This window comes from Crotalus tigris, unplaced genomic scaffold (assembly GCF_016545835.1).
Source record: "Crotalus tigris isolate CLP2741 ecotype Arizona unplaced genomic scaffold, ASM1654583v1 scf7180000021629.274304, whole genome shotgun sequence".
Taxonomy (NCBI): Eukaryota; Metazoa; Chordata; class Lepidosauria; order Squamata; family Viperidae; genus Crotalus; species Crotalus tigris.
In genome coordinates, this window is record NW_024098601.1 from 189,336 (window position 1) to 209,869 (window position 20,534).

Here is a 20,534-nt window from a genome sequence, read left to right on the forward strand (position 1 = left end):
AGAACCTGGCCTGACCATACCTGCCTCCAGAATTTGTGAATGCTCCAACACTGGAGGTTTTTAAGAAGGGACTGGACAACCATTTGTCTGAAATGGCATAGATCCTCCTGCTTGAGCAGGGGGCTGGACTAGAAGACCTCCAAGGTCCCTTCCAGCTCTATTCTATTTCAAGCACACATTCAGGCACCCAGTGGACCAACTCTAGCTTTCTGTCCTGGCTAATGACATTAAATTTCATTTTCGCGGTGACATGCTCATTTGCGGAGAGGCTGTCACCACTTCGATGCATATTAAATCTGTAAATAACACTCTGAGGTCAGAGTACCTTTGGGCAAAAAGCAATTAAGGCGAAATTTGGAATGCACCAGGTTTTCCAATTACCGGGCAAAGATGGCCGAAGCTGGCATTGAGGATAGGGAGAGATTTTATCATGGGCAGCTCTTCGCCATAGGGTTGGGTGGTATGGGTGAAGACAGGGCGCCGTGGGTTGAAAAGAGAGCAGTAGAAGGATGGGACTTGTAGTACCTGACATTGGCTTGAAGGAAGCGGTAGTAGTAACCAAGCGTGTCCTCTGTCCAATGTCAGAACTGGTTACAGAGAAGGTAGGCGTCATGGTTCCGTCAGATGAAACTCTTCAAAGGAACTTTGAGGCATTGTTTACCTTAAAGAATCTTTATTCGATAACTTTTGCGCAATATTGGAAAAAATGAAGTACTGCCACCGGAAGAAGAAATAATCAGAAAAATATTGGAATGCGCGGAGATGGACAGATTAACTTTTGAGAGTGAAGGATAAAGAAGATACAGACAACTATCAAACTTGGGACTTATTTTATTATTGGCTAGAAGAACGAATGAAGGATTAGGAATGAAATATGTATTAGTGTTGTTGATTCCAGACAGCTCGTTGGTTGAAAAATTAGCATATGTATGTAAGAGAAAAATCAATAAAATCTTTAAAAAAACAGGAATCTTTATTTGAGAAGCATAGCATCGGCATTTACATCTTCTTGTGCCATATCCGTTATCGGACATGGGCGATCATGTTGGCGATCCTGTTTTTATCAGCAGCCGCACAAAAAAGTGCTGCTGAGTTTTGTCCCAACCAGTCCCTTAGATTTTGAAGCCACGATGTTCTTCTTCTGCCTAGACCTCATTTGCCTTCAATCTTTCCCTGGAGGATTAAATGGAGTAGGCTGCATTTTTCTGGATGTCGCATCACATGTCCGAAATATTCTAATTTTCATGTTTTAATTGTTTTGATGATTTCCCTTGGCTTTCCCAGGTGGCTTATCACCTCCTCATTTCTGATCTTAGACACTTACATAGACAAAGCCAAAATCTGAATCCCTCTCCCCTGAGCACATAATATCAAAGCACAATTCCCGCCTCCAATTTACAGTAATAAATCCCATTCTCCAATTAGTTTGAAATGCGGGCTCTCCCTCCAGTTCTCCAGCCCCGCCAATTCTTATCATCCCTTATTTCAATAACCTTGGTTCTCACACTAGTTACAATATTGTTATGTCTAACTAAACTCCCATGCACATTCCTCCTCCCCCCCCCATATCATCTAATTCTAACTCTAATTCTAAGAGTAAAACATAAGAAGGAAAATGGTTGCAACTCCATATGTAGTCAAAGCAAGAACATCCCATGTTAGCAGCGTTGACAGCAGGATGGAACCGAAAAGAGATGACTAAATGGGTGATTAGCTTCACAATTTGCAACTTCGTTTTAACAACTAAACTAAAATGGGGCAAAACCTCACTTAATAACTGTCAGTGGACACCCTGATCTTAACTGTGGTTGTAAGTCCATGACTACCTGTAGCTCAAGCAATTAAAGAAACACCACCTCTTAATCTGATGGCTTCAGCAGAAGGTTGGTCCCTTCCAATTCTTGTCTTTCTGTTATCCTGTTTTATCCATTCATGAAAATCGATTTTGTGTTTTCGTTCGCCACAAGATAACTTTTGCATTCATCGTAAGACAGTTCTTCCCCCCCCTGTTTGCAAAGTTAACAATCGTTGTGGCTGCAAATCTTGAATGGCTTAATGAACTAATTCTTCCATTTAAAGCATCTCTGTTGTGTTATTTATTCACCGGCTTGGTATCGTGCTTTTTCCTCAGGAAGTGCTCGGATGCTGGCGTTTACTTAGTTGATCAATGTATTTACTCTCCAAGTGGGGTTAAAGTTTGAAAAAGAAATGACGGGGCCAGGAACATGAAAGAGAGCGTTTGCTTGGGCGGAAAAATGGAAATAATCCCATCCTTCAAAAAAAAAAGGAAAAAAAACCCAAACAAACCCAAATCCCACCACCCTCTCTGTATCCAAATTGGATAAAATGCAGATTTTTTTACAAGTTTAATCGATGCCGTACAAGTAATTGAGGCGTTCTATCTTTTGCTTGCCATCTAAAACTTGATAAAAGATTGAGAAATAAAAAGATGGAAAGAGATCATTGTCATTTCAGCTGTTTCTACTCGAGTTTATTTAATAACAATAATAAAGTTGGAAGGGACCTTGGAGGTCATCTAGTCCAACCCCCTGCTCAGGCAGGAAACCCTATACCATTTTGGACAAATGGCTGTCCAGTCTCTTCTTTAAAAACTTCCAGTGTTGGAACATTTCACCGCTTCTGGAGGCAGGTTGTTCCACGGGTTAATTGTCCTAGCTGTCAGGAAGTTTCTCCTTAATTCCAGATTGCTTGTCTCCTTGATGAGTTTCCATCCATTGTTTCTTGTCTTGCCTTCTGGTGCTTTGGAAAATAAATTGACCCCCTCCTCTTTGTGGCAGCCCCTCAAATACTGGAATACTGCTATCATGTCCCCCCTAGTCCTTCTTTTCTCTAGACTGGCCATTCCCAAGTCCTGCAGCCGTTCTTCGTATGTCTTAGTCTCCAGGCCTTTGATCATCTTAGTTGCTCTTCCCTGCACGTTTTCCAAAGTCTCAACATCTTGTCTGTAATGTGGTGACCAAAACTGGATGCAGCATTCTAGCTGTGGCTTTACTAAGGCTTTATAAAGCGTTGCTAATACTTCATGTGATTTTGATTCTCTGCCTCTGGCTTATACAACCAAGGATTGTATTAGCCTTTTTGGCTGCTGCTGCACACGGCTGGCTTCCATTTAAGTTAGGGCAGTGGTTCTCAACCTGTGGGTCGCGACCCCACTTGGGGTCGAACAACCATTTCACGGGGGTCGCTAAACAACGCAGTCCGCCATTTTTTGCCCCTTTAGCTGTGCTACTCCCTTTTATTCTATTGGCTTTTGAAAGCCAATAGAAGAGACTCTCTTGAATAGAGTCTAATTCTATTGGCTTTCAAAAGCCAATAGGAATTGTCCAGGCTGTCTCTGCCCTGCTGAGCCCGCCAAAAGTCCCATTCTGCAAATGGTGCTGCACCCGTTGAGTAGTCCTCGACTTATGACCGGTTGAGTAGTCCTCGACTTACGACCGGTTGGGGGTCGTGGCATTAAAAAGGTTGAGAACCACTGAATTAGGGGGTCTTCAAATCTGGCCCTTTTATGATGTGTGGACTTCAACTCCCAGAATTCCTCAGCCAGGCACACGTGTCTCAAGTCCACACGTCATAAAAGGGCCAAGTTTGAAGACCCCTGGTTTAAGGGATTGTCCACTAGGACTCCAAGGTCCCTCTCACAGTGACTGTGAATCAGGAACTTCACTGCTGATATTGCATCTGATCCCGCAGTGCATTTTTGTCGTTTAAAGTGATTTAGAAACAGTAAGTCTTTTCAAAGCGCTCTTCAAAAACAACCGTTATCTCCTTTTTGTGTCACAGTTTGCAGAAGAACTTCAGCTGATCGGGAGAGCTGGTGTTAAGAGCAAAAAGTGGACACCAGTTCATTCTTTTTTCCTGCACAAGGTAAGATTGGAGGATTTGAGGGAGGACCCCTTAGTTTGGAGGACAGATATGGTCCATTCGCATGAATATTGTGCGTTTGGTCAAGACAAAGTCTCCTGCTTCGGTTTCTTCTCCGGTCGCAGTGGCGATGAATGGAATTCTTTCAAAGCTACTTCCCTTCAAAAGTTATACAGTAATTAACGTTATCTCCATTGTGGAGTTGGGGAAAGACACAACAGTTTGTAGATATGTGTCAAAGAAGGATGCAGTGGTGAGGGTGGTAGTTTGTTCTCTGAGCTTCGGGTTAGTTTCTGAATGTTTTGTCACCAGGCTAGGAAACGTCTTCAGCGGAGTTTAAGGGATGTCAGTGTCGTTGTTGTTCTGCTTATAAGGGCTTTGCGTGGTCAGAAGGTCTTGGGATGGGAAGGTCATGTCAGGTGAGGGTCTTATAGTGGGTGTTGTGAGGGTTACGTCCCATCTTAGACATGAAAGCTGGCTGGGTGACTTTGCACCAATCACCAGGAGATGGTGACTTCTAGTGAAAAATGCCTGGTTGACTTTGCACCAGTCACCAGGAGATGGTGAGTTCTAGTCCCACTTTAGCCATGAAAGTCAGCTGGGTGACTTTAGTCCAATCACCAGGAGACAGTGAGTTCTAGTCCCACCTTAGGCATGAAAGCTGGCTGGGTGATTTTGGGCCAATCATCAGGAGACAGTGAGTTTTAGTTCTGCCTTAGCCATGAAAACCAGCTGGGTGACTTTGGTTCAATCACTAGGAGACTGTGAGTTCTAGTTCCGCCTTAGCCATGAAAGCCAGCTGGGTGACTTTGGACCAATCACCAGGAGATGGTGACTTCTAGTGAAAATTGCTTGGGGGACTTTGCACCAGTCACCAGGAGATGGTGAGTTCTAGTCCCACCTTAGCCGTGAAAGTCAGCTGGGTGACTTTAGTCCAATCACCAGGAGACTGTGAGTTCTAGTTCCGCCTTAGCTGTGAAAGCTGGCTGGGTGATTTTCATCCAGTCATTAGGAGACTGTGAGTTCTAGTTCCGCCTTAGCCATGAAAGCCAGCTGGGTGACTTTGGGCCAATCACCAGGAGATGGTGACTTCTAGTGAAAAATGCCTGGTTGACTTTGCACCAGTCACCAGGAGATGGTGAGTTCTAGTCCCACTTTAGCCATGAAAGTCAGCTGGATGACTTTAGTCCAATCACCAGGAGACTGTGAGTTCTAGTTCCGCCTTAGCCATGAAAGCCAGCTGGGTGACTTTGGACCAATCACCAGGAGATGGTGACTTCTAGTGAAAATTGCTTGGGGGACTTTGCACCAGTCACCAGGAGATGGTGAGTTCTAGTCCCACCTTAGCCGTGAAAATCAGCTGGGTGACTTTAGTCCAATCACCAGGAGACTGTGAGTTCTAGTTCTGCCTTAGCCATGAAAGCTGGCTGGGTGACTTTGGACCAGTCATTAGGAGACTGTGAGTTCTAGTTCCGCCTTAGCCATGAAAGCCAGCTGGGTGACTTTGGGCCAATCACCAGGAGATGGTGACTTCTAGTGAAAAATGCCTGGTTGACTTTGCACCAGTCACCAGGAGATGGTGAGTTCTAGTCCCACTTTAGCCATGAAAGTCAGCTGGGTGACTTTAGTCCAATCACCAGGAGACTGTGAGTTCTAGTTCTGCCTTAGCCATGAAAGCTGGCTGGGTGACTTTGGACCAGTCATCCTCTCTCAGCCCAACCCAGCTCACAGGATGCTTGCTATGAGGATGATAGGAGTAGAAAGGTGTGTTGGATACGCTCACCACCTTGAGTTATTTGTAAAAATACTAACAGTGGGATACCCACCAATAAATAAGATAGAAAAATGTGGGGTAGACAGAATCACCACCAGATGGATCCGTAGCTGGCTGACCGGCCGTACTCAGCGAGTGGTCCTCAATGGAAATGCATCTATATGGAGGGAAGTGTGTAGTGGGGTGCCCCAGGGCTCTGTTCTGGGCCCAGTACTCTTCAACATCTTCATCAATGATTTGGATGAAGGGATAGATGGGGAACTCATCAAATTTGCAGACGACACCAATCTGGCAGGAATAGCCAACACTCCAGAAGACAGGCTTAAGATACAGAAGGATCTGGACAGACTTGAACACTGGGCACTAACTAACAAAATGAAATTCAATGGTGAAAAAAGCAAGTTTCTACATTTAGGCAAGAAAAACAAAATGCACAAGTACAGCATAGGTGGCACCATGCTCAATAGTAGTAACTGTGAGAGGGACCTCGGAGTCCTAGTAGACAATCACTTAAATATGAGCCAGCAGTGTGCTGCAGCTTCCAAAAAGGCCAACACAGTGCTAGGCTGCATTAACAGAGGGATAGAATCAAGATCACGTGAAGTATTAATACCACTCTTCAATGCCTTGGTAAGGCCACACTTGGAATACTGCATCCAGTTTTGGTCCTGACGATGTAAAAAAGATGTTGAGACTCTAGAAAGAGTGCAGAGAAGAGCAACAAAGATGATTAGGGGACTGGAGGCTAAAACATATAAGGAACGGTTGCTGGAATTGGGGATGTCTAGTTTAATGAAGAGAAGGACCAGGGGTGACATGATAGCAGTCTTCCAGTATCTCTGGGTTGCTCCAAAGAAGAAGGAGTCAAGCTATTCTCCAAAGCGCCTGAAGGCAGGACAAGAAGCAACAGATGGAAACTAATCAAGGAATGAAGCCACCTAGAACTAAGGAGAAACTTCCTGACAGTAAGAACAATTAACCAATGGAACCACCTGCCTCCAGAAGCAATAAATGCTCCAACACTGGAAGTTTTTAAGAAGAGACTGGACAGCCATTTGTCTGAAATGGTGTAGGGTTTCCTGCCTGAGCAGGGGGTTGGACTATATGACCTCCAAGGTCCCTTCCAACTTTACTACTATTATTATTGTTATTAAATAATAAAATAAAGCTGCAAAAGATTGATGTATTTTCAAAAATTGCTCTTCTTCCAAATCCTGGCACTTCTGTAGTGCTAGGTCCTGGGTGACCCTATCATACTTAAATCTTTTTTTTTTTTTTTTTTGCGCATTACCACTGATGTCTTCCGATCTGTTCCTGGAGCTTGGCCAAGTCAAGACGTGATCTCACTAGATGCCTTTTGATCGATAAACCTGCAATTTCTGCCAGGTTGATGTCATTGCAATTGACCCATCGGTCAAACCAGGTCTGGCAGCAGTGGATAAGTATAGACTGTCTGAAGAGATAACACTTGTGAGTGTTTCGAATTTGATGCAAGGAGAGAGTTTAGTTGTCAATTTCATCGGTGTTAAATTTCAGTGGACAGATTTATTATCTCGGGGGTGGTAAAGCATGCTTAGTTGATTTCTTTCTGAGCTTCACCTGGGCCCAAGGAGAATTTTGGCTAATGGATCTAGCAAAGATTTTTTGGCGAATTCTCTAAACTTTTTCTGATTTTTGCTGAGTTTCAGGAATGGAATGGGATAGAATAGAAAATATGGAATGAAATAGGAATAGAATAGAATAGAATAGAATAATAGAATAGAATAGAATAGAGTAGAGTAGAATAGAATAGAATAGAATAGAATAGAATAGAATAGAATAGAATAGAATAGAATAGAATATTACGAACGATATGCCTCAAGAAGTTATGAATACTCCAACACTGGAAGTTTTTAAGAAGAGATTGGACAATCATTTATCTGAAATTTTATAGGGTTTCCTGGCTTAGCAGAGGGTTGGACTAGAAGACCTCTAAGGTCCCTTTCAACTCTGTTATTCTATTCTATTCTATTCTATTCTATTCTATTCTATTCTATTCTATTCTACTCGTCTTCATTTTCTATTCCATTCCGTTCCATTCCGTTCCATTCCATTCTATTCTATTCTATTCTATTCTATTCTATTCTATTCTATTCTATTCTATTCTATTCTATTCTATTCTATTCTATTCTTCCATTCCACTCATTCCATTCATGGTGATATTACCTGGTTGGGTAATAAAATGTCTGCAAAACCAAGCTCACAGAACACCAAAGGACCCCACAATTATCGTCTCCTCCTCCTCCTCCTCCTCCTCCTCCTCCTCCTCCTCCTCCTCCTCCTCCTCCTCCTCCTCCTCCTCCTCCTCTCCACAAAGCCTTCTGCCTTCTGGCACTGATGATGTTACTTAGTTGGGTAATGAAACATCTGTAAAAAAAACTACCAAACTCAGAGAGCATCCATCCATCTCCTCCTCCTCCTCTTCCTCCTCCTCCTCTCCACAAACCCTACTCCCTTCTAGCATTGATGATGTTATGTAATTGGGTCATGAAACGTCTACAAGAAAGCAACCAAGCTCAAAGACCACCAAATACAAATAACTACAATTATTTTGTTGATAGTCTTGCTCTGTCTGTTGAAATTGTGCTAGTGGACAGAATTTGTTTTACAAATGACACATCTTGAGTCTGGATTGAACTGTGATTTTATTTCTCTTCTTAAAAAGACTTTTTTTGTAAACCTGCCATGATTTGAGATTAGCCTGGTGTTTTTTGGAAGAGTCTTGGAAGCCACACTTTCTATTTGAGAGTCTAGCAGTTAAAAACATCCTGGGTGGAATTAAACAAGGATTACTTTGCTGGGCCGGTGCTAAAGTCGGATGAGATAACAATTTCCCCCAACTGCTGCTGTTCCTAAAACCTACCCCTGCCAAACAAAACAAAACAAAACAAAACAAAGCCCAAGAACCTTGTTTTAATGTGCGAGCACCATGCAGTAATAATTCCCTCTGTTACTTCCTCCTGCCGTTCAGTCAGGTGCCAAAGAGAATTTGGCAGGAGAAGAGACCTTGGGAAAAATCCTCACAGATGGAGTGTGTTTTAAAGGAAGGCAATTGTGGGTTTTATCTCAAAAGATTTGTCCATCCCTGCACAGCGTTCCCTTCTCTGGCCTCTGCAGCTCTATAGCTTCCATTCCTGCTTGAGCAGGGGGCCCGACTAGAAGACCTCCAAGGTCCCTTCCAGCTCTATTCTATTCTATTCTATTCTATTCTATTCTATTCTATTCTATTCTATTCTATTCTATTCCATTCCATTCCATTCCATTCTATTCTATTCTATTCTATTTTCCATTCCATTCCACTCCACTCCAGTCCAGTCTACTCTACTCTACTCTACTCTACTCTACTCTACTCTACTCTACTCTACTCTACTCTACTCTACTCTACTCTATTCTCCGTTCCGTTCCGTTCTGTTCTGTTCTGTTCTATTCTCCATTCTATTCCATTCCACTCCACTCCACTCCACTCCACTCCACTCCACTCCACTCCACTCCACTCCATTCCATTCCATTCCATTCTCTCTCCATTGAATCCCCAAGGAAAAGATGAAGCAGGAGATCCTCTATTTCAGGTTGGGAAGTGGGAGATGTCAGCAAGGCTTGAGCGAGATAGAAAGAGGATCGTCTCAAAATAACAGTGAAAAAAACAAGATCACATGAAGTCTTATAATGCCTTGGGAAGGCCACACTTGGAATCCAGCATCCATTTTTGGTCGCCACGATGTAAAAAAGATGTTTAGACTCTAAAAAAAGTACAGAGAAGAGCAACGATTAGGGGACCGGAGGTTAAAACATATAAGGAACGGTTGCTGGAATTCGGTATGTCTAGTTCAGTGGTTCTCAACCTTTTTAATGCCGTGACCTCCAACCGGTCGTAAGTCGAGGACTACTCAACTGGTCGTAAGTCGAGGACTACTCAACTGGTGCAGCACCGTTTGCAGAATGGGACTTTTGGCAGGCTCAGCAGGGCAGAGACAGCCTGGACAATTCCTATTGGCTTTTGAAAGCCAATAGAATTAGACTCTATTCAAGAGAGTCTATTTATTGGCTTTCAAAAGCCAATAGAATAAAAGGGAGTAGCACAGCTAAGGAAAAGGGGAAAAAAAATGGCGGACTGCATTGTTTGGCGACCCCCGTGAAATGGTCGTTCGACCCCAAATGGGGTCCCGACCCACAGGTTGAGAACCGTTGGTCTAGTTCAATGAAAAGAAGGACAAGGGGGGACATGATAGCAGTATTCCAATATCTCAGGGGCTGCCCCAAAGAAGAGGGAGTCAAGCTATCCAAAGTGCCTGAAGGCAGGACAAGAAGCAACAGATGGAAATTAATCAAGCAGAGAAGCAACCAAGAACTAAGGAAAAACTTCCTGACAGTGAGAACAATTAACCAGTGGAACAACCTGCCTCCAAAAGCGGAAGTCTTTAAGAAGAGACTAGACAGCCATTTGTCCGAAATAGTATAGGGTTTCCTGCCCGAGCAGGGGGTTGGACTAGATGACCTCCAAGGTCCCTTCCCACTGTTATTCTGTTAAAGCCACCACTGTGGGGAACGTGGAAGAAATTTTCAGCGTCCTGGGAATCAATAACTCTCCGCAGATTGAAAACCCTTCTGAGAGATGGGATGGGCAGCATTAGCCGTCCCTTCACGGCATTGCCCTTCAAACGATATTCTGCCATGGAGACAGAAACTTGTTTGCAGTTGGAAATATCAAGGAGTGGGGCTGGATCAGGACTTTTTTCTTTTCTTTTAACCTTTTCTTCTTTGACATGGGTCTTTATGCATTTGTATTTTATACAGTTCAAACGTCCCCTCCAAGGGTAGCTATTCCCAGCTTAAGACAAGATGCTTCTTTGGGAAATTGAGTTACTCCTCCTCCTCCTCCTCCTCCTCCTCCTCCTCCTCCTCCTCCTCCTCCTCCTCCTCCTCCTCCTCCTCCTCCTCCTCCTCCTCCTCCTCCTCCCTGCAAGTCCCATTCTATTCCAGCAATAATGATGCTACCAGTTGGGTCATGAAACATCTGTTCTAATCAAGCTCAGAGAGTACCAAGGATCCCACAATCCCTCTCTTTCTCTTCCTTCCCTCTTCCTCCTCCTCCTCTTCCTCTTCCTCCTTCTCCGCCTCCTCTTCCTCCTTCTCCTTCTCCTTCTCCTCTTCCTCCTCCTCCTCCTCCTTCTCCTCCAAATAATAATAATAATAATGATGATGATGATGATGATATTGGAAGGGACCTTGGAGGTCATCTAGTCCAACCCCCTGCTCAGGCAGGAAACCCTACACCATTTCGGAGAAATGGCTGCCCAGTCTCTTCTTAAAAACCTCCAGTGTTGGAGCATTCACCGCTTCTGGAGGCAAGGAGTTCCACTGGTTAATTGTTCTAACTGTCAGGAAGTTTCTCCTTAGTTCTAGGTTGCTTCTCTCCTTGGTTAGTTTCCATCCAACCAAAGAGAGAAGCAACGTAGAACCTAGAACTTCTCTTTCTCCTCCTCCTCCTCCTTCTTCTCCTCCTCCTCCTCCTCCTCCTCCCCCTCCTCCTCTTCCTCCTTCTCCTTCTCCTCCTCCTCCTCCTCTTCTTCCTCCTCCTCTTCCTCCTCCTCCTCTTCCTCCTCCTCCTCGCTGTTTTAATCCTATGTCAACTTTCTTCTTGTAACTCCCACCATACCAGGCGATGGATCCTTTCCTAGGATTCTGACTTTTTTCTTCCAGATTTAAAAATACGGTTTTCCTGAAGGGGAAGGCGCAGTCCACTTCTCCACTTCCAGAGCTATTAATTAACTTCAGCAGGTTTCCCTCCCACGGATTGACATTCTCCTCCACAAATTTCCTTCCCGGGGGTGTGGTCCCTACGTGGCAAAAACTGCATTCCAAAAGATCTGTTGAAAAGCATCTTTGCAACCTTAAAAGAAAAGGAAAAAAAAACCATCCCTACTTCTTCCTCACTCCCTTTCTATCTTCCTTTTGGAATCAATGAGTGGAGGAAAAATGTCAAGGCCATTTATAGAATGGAGCAGCTTAAAGCTTGCAGTGGGAGCACTTCTGTGCTGGTGTGTGTGTGTGTATGTGTGTGTGTGCATGTAAAGAGAGTCACACAGAATGAAAATTTCTGCATGACTCAACCGCTGATGTGCCAGGAAAAGTGCCCTCCCACCCAGCTCAAAACAACTGGAAAGCAGCATCCAGGTGAACAATTCAGGCCCAGCGGGTACCCACAAACATTTATGACAAGATGCCTGCACAACACGCAGGGGAGAGAAAGGGAGGAAAAGAGATAGAAGGCCATCTTAGGGCACACCCCTTGCTGGACATCAAAAATATGCATTGCAACCATCGTTTATGGAGGTGGGGGGGGGGACACGTGTAATGTAATCTATTGGATCTCCTGCATGGATGGATTGCCCCATGTGACTGTGTAGGTCAGACAGGGAGGAAGGCAACCTCCAGATTGCAAGAACGCAAGCGATGGTCAGACGAGGAGACCTGAACTCATTGGCATGTCTCACGTTGCAATGAACAAAGACATACATTCAGTTTCGCAGCTACTAAGATTGTTAGCCGAGCAGGTACAAAAATAGCCAGGGAAATAGGTTGATGCCTGGGAAATGGACCCCTTGTCAGTCAATAGAAGTGCAAGTTTACCACCAGCTTATAAGGAGCCCAGGGTGCACAAGGAAACAACAGCCCAGCCAGCCAGCAACATCAGAATCGACAACAAAAAAGCCATATTACAACCAGGCACCACACAAATACTATGCATAGAACAGCCCAAAGCACACTTCTAGTGAGAAAGAAGATCCCTGGGGATGGTCTCCAGCACAAGGACAAAAGCTTGGAAGACTAAACTTCTGGTCTCAGTGACTGACCTAGATTGGATCCTGCAATTGAGTTCTATTCCTGCCATAGGTGTGAAGCCAGCTAGATGACCTTGACCCAGTCTGAAATCTTGTGAAGAAAACTAAGTGTATTGCTCTGCAGGGCAGGTACCCTAAGACAAGAAAAACCAAATGCACAGGTGTAGTCTAGGTGGTACCTGGCTCAATAGTAGCAACTGTGAGAGAGATCTCAGAGTCCTAGTGGACAATCGCTTAAATATGAGCCAGCCGTGTGCTGCAGCTGCCAAAAAAGCCAACACAGTGCTGGGCTGCATTAACAGAGGGATAGAATCAAGATCAGGTGAAGTATTAATATCACTTTACAATACCTTAGTAAGGCCACACTTGGAATACTGCATCCAGTTTTGGTCACCACGGTATAAAAAAGATGTTGAGACTCTAGAAAGAGTACAGAGAAGAGCAACAAAGATGGTTAGGGGACTGGAGGCTAAAACATACAAAGAATGGCTGCTGGAATTGGGTATGTCTAGTTTAATGAAGAGAAGGATCAGGGTGGGACATGAAAACAGTCTTCCAATATCTCAGGGGCTGCCCCAAAGAAGAGGAAGTCAAGCTATTTTCCAAAGCACCTGAAGGCAGGACAAGAAGCAATGGATGGAAACTAATCAAGGAGAGAAGCAACCTAGAACCAAGGAGAAACTTCCTGACAGTTAGAACAATTAACCAGTGGAACAACCTGCGTCCAGAAGGTGTGAATGCTCCAAAACTAGAAGTTTTTTGGAAGAGACTGGACAGCCATTTGTCCGAAATGGTATAGGGTTTCCTGCCTGAGCAGGGGGTTGGACTAGATGACCTCTAAGATCCCTTCCACCTCTGTTATTCTCTTAGATCTGTTAAACTACAGGCAGATAGCAGTTGAGAATGACCCAGAAGGTGCAAACCCTCTCAATTTATTCCTTTAAATACACAGAGCCATTTTTCTTTTAAAGATTTCCAGAAATCTTTCCCTCCTAAAAACCTGAAAATAGCTTTTCTTTCTTTCTTTCTTTCTTTCTTTCTTTCTTTCTTTCTTTCTTTCTTTCTTTCTTCCTTCCTTCCTTCCTTCCTTCCTTCCTTCCTTCCTTCCTTCCTTCCTTCTTTCTTTTTCTTGCTTGCTTCTTTCCTTCCTTCTTCCCTCCCTCCCTTCTTTCTTTCTGTCTTCCTTCCTTCCTTCCTTCCTTCCTTCCTTCCTTCTTTCTTTTTCTGGCTTGCTTGCTTCTTTCCTTCTTCCCTCCCTGCCCCTTCCTTCCTTCCTTCCTTCCTTCCTTCCTTCCTTCCTTCCTTCCTTCCCTCCTTCCTTCCTTCTTTTTCTTGCTTGCTTCTTTCCTTCCTTCCTCCATCTTCCTTCCTTCCCTCTTTCCCTCCCTCCCTCCCTCTTTCTTTCTTTCTTTCTTTCTTTCTTTCTTTCTTTCTTTCTTTCTTTCTCTCTCTCTCTCTCTCTTTTCTTCCTTCTTTCTTTCCTTGACTGCCTGCCTGCCTTCCTTCCTTCCTTCCTTCCTTCCTTCCTTCCTTCCTTCCTTCCTTCCTTCCTTTCTTTCTTTCTTTCTTTCTTTCTTTTCAGCAGCTTAATTCAATTTTACAGAGGGGAGAGGGTTTTTTTTTAAAAAAAAAAGTGGCAAAGAAAGATATCCAGGTAGTTAATGGAGCAGGGAGTCAGTCACAGATAATGAATGATAACTCAGCAGAACAGAGAGAAGCGGAGGAAAAGGGTCAGTCTACTGCAATGATATGAAACATAAAATCCCTTTATGGGGCTTTCAAAATGCACAGGAACCATCCTGGCTAGCCAGGCTTGAGAACTTAACAATCTTCCATCTGATAAATTAACAAGACTGGATGAGCTCAAGAGCCTGTAATGGGAGTTGGGTGACTCTTCTGCCATAGGGAGGAGGGAGGGTATACTGAATCACAGTAGAGCTGGAAGGGACCTTGGAGGTCATCTAGTCCAACCCCCTGCTCAAGCAGGAGACCCTATACAATTTGAGGCAGGTGGCTGACCAGTCTCTTCTTAAAAACCTCCAGTGATAAGATTTTATTTTATTATTCTGTAACCAATAATAATAATTGTTAAATATTATTACATCATTAAATAAATACTACCGTTTATTGAAAAGAAGGCCTAGGAGTGACCTGATAGCAGTCTTCCAATATCTCAGGGGCTGCCACAAAGAAGAGGGAGTCAAGCTATTCTCCAGAGCACCAGACGGCAGGACAAGAAGCAACGGGTGGAAACTAATCAAGGAGAGAAGCAACCTAGAACTAAGGAGAAACTTCCTGACAATCAGAACAATTAACCAGTGGAACAGCCTGCCTCCAGAAGCTGTGAATGCTCCAACACTGGAAGTTTTTAAGAAGAGACTGGACAGCCATTTGTCTGAAATGGTATAGAGTTTCCTGCCTGAGCAGAGGGTTAGGGTTTAATGAAAAGATAGACTAGAGGAGACATGATAACAGTTTTCCAATATCTCAGGGGCTGCCCCAAGGAAGAGGGAGTCAAGCTATTCTCCAAAGCGTCTGAAGGCAGGACAAGAAGCAACGGACAGAAACTGATCAAGGAGAGAAGCAACCTAGAACTAAGGAGAAACTTCCTGACAGTTAGAACAATTAACCAGTGGAACCACCTGCCTCCAGAAGCAGTGAATGCTCCAACACTGGAAGTTTTTAAGAAGAGACTGGACAGCCATTTTTCCAGACTCGTCTAAGGTCTACTGCCTGAGCAGAGGGTTGGACTAGAAGACCTCCACGATCCCTTCCATCTTTGTTACTCAGTTCTCTTCCGTTCATTCAAGAATAGGCATCTTTCTTTCTACACCTCTCTCCCAACTGAAACCATTGTTCATAATTCACGATCAGGGCGCCAGTGGATAATGCCAGAATTCCCGCAATGCTGACAATTTTAATTTTTCTGTTCACTGAAATGTGCTGGAGTTGTGTGTTTGCTCACTGTGCCGATAGATTAAACCTGTTCCACGGGTAAGCCCTGGAAAGGAAGATGAAAGGAAGGAAGGAAGGAAGGAAGGAAGGAAGGAAGGAAGGAAGGAAGGAAGGAAGGAAGGAGTGACAGGAGACAAGGAATACAAATAAATACCAGATTTCTGAGCAGTAGTTCTTTTTTGTGCGTCCCTAAAACAACAAAGGACCACATCCATGGGCAGAGAAATTCAGTAGATTAAGCTGTGCACTTGTGTAGTGAACATACAGAGGTTGGAAAAGGGAATTGCTTTGTTTTCTAAGCAAGGAAGAAGATTTTTTTTTTAAAAAAAAAAAGTGGAGAGAAGGATAGAAGGCAGCTGGAATTTTTGCAAAGACCTAAAGAAACGACATTGTGGTCAGTTAATGGACTATGGCAGGATAACGCAGTACAGGCAGTCCTCACAATCACAACGGAGCCCAAAATTTTCATTGCAGTTGTGAATTGAATTGAATTGACAGTTGTGAATAGAATTGAATAAGAACAGAACAGAATAGAATGCAGAATAAAATAAAATGCAGAATAGAAATAGAAGTAATAGAAATAGAAAATAGAACACAACAGAATGCAGAATAGAAATAGAATAGAATACAGAGTAGAACAGAACAGAACAGAATAGAACAAAATAAAACAGAACAGAATAGAAAAAATGGAATGGAATGGAATGGAATAGAACAGAACAGAACAGAACAGAACAGAACAGAATAGAATAGAATAGAATGAAGTGGAGTGGAGTGGAGTGGAGTGGAATGGAATGGAATAGAATAGAATATGGAATGGAATGGAATGGAATAGAATGGAGTGGAGTGGAATAGAATAGAATAGAATAGAATAGAATAGAATAGAATAGAATAGAATAGAATAGAATAGAATAGAATAGAATATGGAATGGAATAGAATATGGAATGGAATGGAATAGAATGAAGTGGAGTGGAATGGAATGGAATGGAATGGAATAGAATAGAATAGAATGGAATAGAATAGAATAGAATAGAACAAAATAAAACAGAACAGAATAGAAAATATGGAATGGAATAGAATAGAATAGAATAGAATAGAATGAAGTGGAGTGGAGTGGAGTGGAATGGAATGGAATGGAATGGAATAGAATAGAATATGGAATGGAATAGAATATGGAATGGAATGGAATAGAATGGAATAGAATATGGAATGGAATGGAATGGACCAGACAGAACAGAACAGAATTCCAGGTTCCTTCTCTCTTTGGTCGGTTTCCCACCATTGCTTCTCATCCTTCCATCTGGTGTTTTGGTGAACAACCTCCCCCCCCCTCTGCCTTGTGGCAGCCCCTCAAATGCTGGAACACTGTTATGTCTCCCCTCTTTCTTCTTTTCTTTAGACTAGCCAGACCTAAGTCCTGCAGCCGTTCTTCATACGTTTTTGTCTCCAGGCCTTGGGTCATCTTAATTGCTCTTGAATTTTTTTCCAGACTCTCAACATTTTTTTTTGTGATATGATGACCAAAATTGGCTGCAGTATTTGAGGTGTAGTCTTAACAACCGGGTTCCTAACGTCGCCACTGCGGGGACTCACTTAATAAACTGTGGCAAGAACGGTGGTAAAATGGGGCAAACTTTGGTTCACCGATGACTCATTTAGCCACAGAAATGTTGGGCGCAATTGTGCTCGTAAGTTGAGGACTCCCTGTATTTTTAAAATGCATAGGCCAGGTGGTGCATATTGGAATAGCAATATGCATGCCTTCCGTGTGCATTTTTGTGTTCCTTTAGGTGTTGTGCATTAATAATAATAACTATAATGACAACAATTTATTACATTGATGTGCGACTGTTGGGGATACTTAGCTGAGAAAGCAGACCTACTCAATCCTAGTTATCTGCAAGGGTTACATTCTGGAAAAGCCCCACGGAAGCAAAAAATAAAAATAAAACGTTGTTATTGAAGCATTGATCTAGTCTAGTGAGAACACGTGAACTATTATCAGAAAGACGTGTAGATTTATTAGCACGACAAACGTCTTTTCCTTGGTGTGGCTTGTGTTGTTGGCACTCTGCAGTAAGGCTGTCAAGAGTCCTGCCAGATTGTGCTTGTTCAAAAGCGGGTCACATTTTTATAGAAAAATAAATATCTATGGAAATAGAAAGTGTGGATAGTGAGGACTAGAATAGAATAGAATAGAATAGGAGAGGAGAGGAGAGGAGAGGAGAGGAGAGGAAGGGAAAGAATGGAATGGAATTAAAAAAATAGAATGAAAAAGAAATAGAAGAGAAGAGAAGAGGGAAATAATGGAATGAAAAAGAAATAGAATGAAAAGGAAATAGAATAGAGTAGAATAGAATAGAATAAGGAATAGAATAGAATAGAATAGAATAGAATAGAATAGAATAAGGAATAGAATAGAATGGAATGGAATAGAAAATATGGAATGGAATAGGATAGGATAGGATAGCTTTATTGTCACTTTAAATGTACACTAATCAGCATACATTAAAATGAGATTTCATTGCATAGAGCTCTCATAGGGTAACCACCTCTAATATACACTGCAAAAGCATGACAATAAATAAATACACTAAGTTATGCATCTACATACACCCACATATGTGGCCCAGAGAAACAACACAGTCTAGTTCAAGTGTACAAATATACATGGCGAGAAAAACAAATCTTGAAAGTTTACAAGTTCCAGAGAAAGTTGCCCACTGCTACGTTTAAAAGGTGAGAAGTAAAAGAGAGAAAGGGAACGGGTTCAATGCTTGTTGATATGTTGCAAAGAGCTGAAAAATTTGATCAGAAGAGCCTTGAGGCACATAGGGTAGATGTTTTAAGTGCCCGTGTCTATATTCTCATTATTCCCCTGATTTGATCTTGCTTACTTACAATTTTGCTCCTGAAACTTTAAAAAGCAAATCTTAGCTTGATAGCTTAATCGATATAAAAAAAAACCTCTGGCGTCTACCGAGAGTGGAGACGGTGGATTTATTTTGCATTCAAAATAAATAAATCATGCAAAGTATTATTGCCGCTTTACAAAACCCTAGTAAGACTACACTTGGAATACTGCAGCCAATTTTGGTCACCATATCACAAGAAAGATGTTGAGAGTTTGGAAAAAAAAATCAGAGAAGAGCAACGAAGATGATCCAAGGCCTGGAGACTAAAACATACGAAGAATGGCTGCGGGACTTCGGTTTGGCTAGTCTAAAGAAAAGAAGAAACAGGGGTGACATGATAGCAGTGTTCCGGTATTTGAGGGGCTGCCCCAAAGAAGAGGGGGTCAACTTATTCTCCAAAGCACCCGAAAGAAGGACAAGAAGCAACAGATGGAAACTGACCAAAGAGAGAAGCAACCTGGAATTAAGGAGAAACTTCCTGACAGTGAGGACAATCAACCAGTGGAACCACTTTCCACCAGAAATTGTGGGCGCTCCATCACTGGAGTTTTTAAAGAAGAGACTAGACATTCACCTGTCTGAGATGGTATAGGTTCTCCTGCTTGAGCTGGGGGCTAGACTAGAAGACCTCCAAGGTCCCTTCCAGCTTCTATTCTATTCTATTCTATTCTATTCTATTCTATTCTATTCTATTCTATTCTATTCTAATTCTAATTCTAATTCTATTCTGCACTCTATTCTGCACTCTATTCTGCATTCTATTCTATTCTGTTCTAATTCTAATTCTGCATTCTATTCTATTCTACTCTATTTCTAATTCTATTCTATTCTAATTCTATTCTAATTCTATTCTGCATTCTATTCTTTTCTATTCTATTCTAATTCTAATTCTATTCTGCATTCTATTCTGAATTCTATTCTATTCTATTCTGTTCTAATTCTAATTCTGCATTCTATTCTACTATTGTATTCTATTCTAATTCTATTCTATTCTAATTCTATTCTGCATTCTATTCTATTCTAATTCTAATTCTAATTCTATTCTATTCTATTCTATTCTAATTCTAATTCTAATTCTATTCTATTCTAATTCTATTCTGCATTCTGTTCTATTCTATTCTAATTCTGCATTGTATTCTATTCTGTTCTGTTCTGTTTGGTTTTGTTCCGTTCCATTCCATTCTAAGTGGACCTACTTTTTAATTTTTATTTTGTTTTCTGAGGCTTTTCCAAGGTTTATCGGATAGGTTTTGGTGGATGGAGGCCTTTGGGGGAAGTTATTAGAATGATGGAAAGGATCATTCTTTGGAAGGGGAATTTTTGAGAGAAGCCAAAAATACAAAATTCATTCAATAACTCGATAAGTAAATCAGGAAAAAAAAATCTGTTTAATGAATCAAGAATAAAATCCAAGCTATACATTTGCTGGAAGCCGGAAGCCAGGTTTTGCCCTTCCACCTTCCTCCACTTCTGAACACTGATAAAAAGACAGAAAAGAACGTATTTTGTTGTCGCGAAAATACTGGATTTTTCTTTGTTTCCTATGAAAAAGGCCAAGGGGATATTTTTGCTCCGCTCTCTGAGCTCGGCTCCTTGGACAATGGCAACAGCAATTTGCACTCCAGCCAGATGGTTTTCACATGCTGTAGGAGAAGCCCAAAGTCTTCATCCCGGAGGAGACGCCGTTATTCCTACCTGCCAGGAGCGGGTGGAGAAGAACAGGAAGGAAAGTGTTAGAGCAAAATGTAGCAACTGGGCTTCCTTAACAAAGACAGGGCTAGATGAATCAAGAGTTGGAATTAAGATTGCTGGGAGAAATATCAACAACCTAAGATATGCAGATGATACCACTCTAAGGGCAGAAAGTGAAGAGGAACTAAAGAGCCTCTTGATGCGGGTGAAGAAAGAGAGCGCAAAAGTTGGCTTGAAACTCAACATTAAGAAAACCAAGATTATGGCATCCGGCCCTCTCAATTCCTGGCAAATAGATGGGGAAGAAATGGAGGTAGTGACAGATTTTATCTTCCTGGGCTCCAAGATCACCTCAGATGGGGACTGCAGCCAAGAAATTGAAAGACACTTGCTCCTGGGGAGGAAAGCTATGGCAAATCTAGACAGCATACTAAAAA

The 20,534-nt window shown here is 42.4% G+C and overlaps 1 protein-coding gene across 1 annotated transcript in view; it reads left to right on the forward strand.

The window, feature by feature from the left end:
- LOC120296854 (t-SNARE domain-containing protein 1-like) overlaps positions 1-20,534 on the forward strand; it is a 113,348-nt gene that overhangs the window by 33,064 nt on the left and 59,750 nt on the right. The window contains exon 2 of the mRNA XM_039318881.1: positions 3,802-3,885. The gene's annotated coding sequence lies outside the window, so the exon portion shown is untranslated. The remainder of the gene's footprint in view (positions 1-3,801; positions 3,886-20,534) is intronic.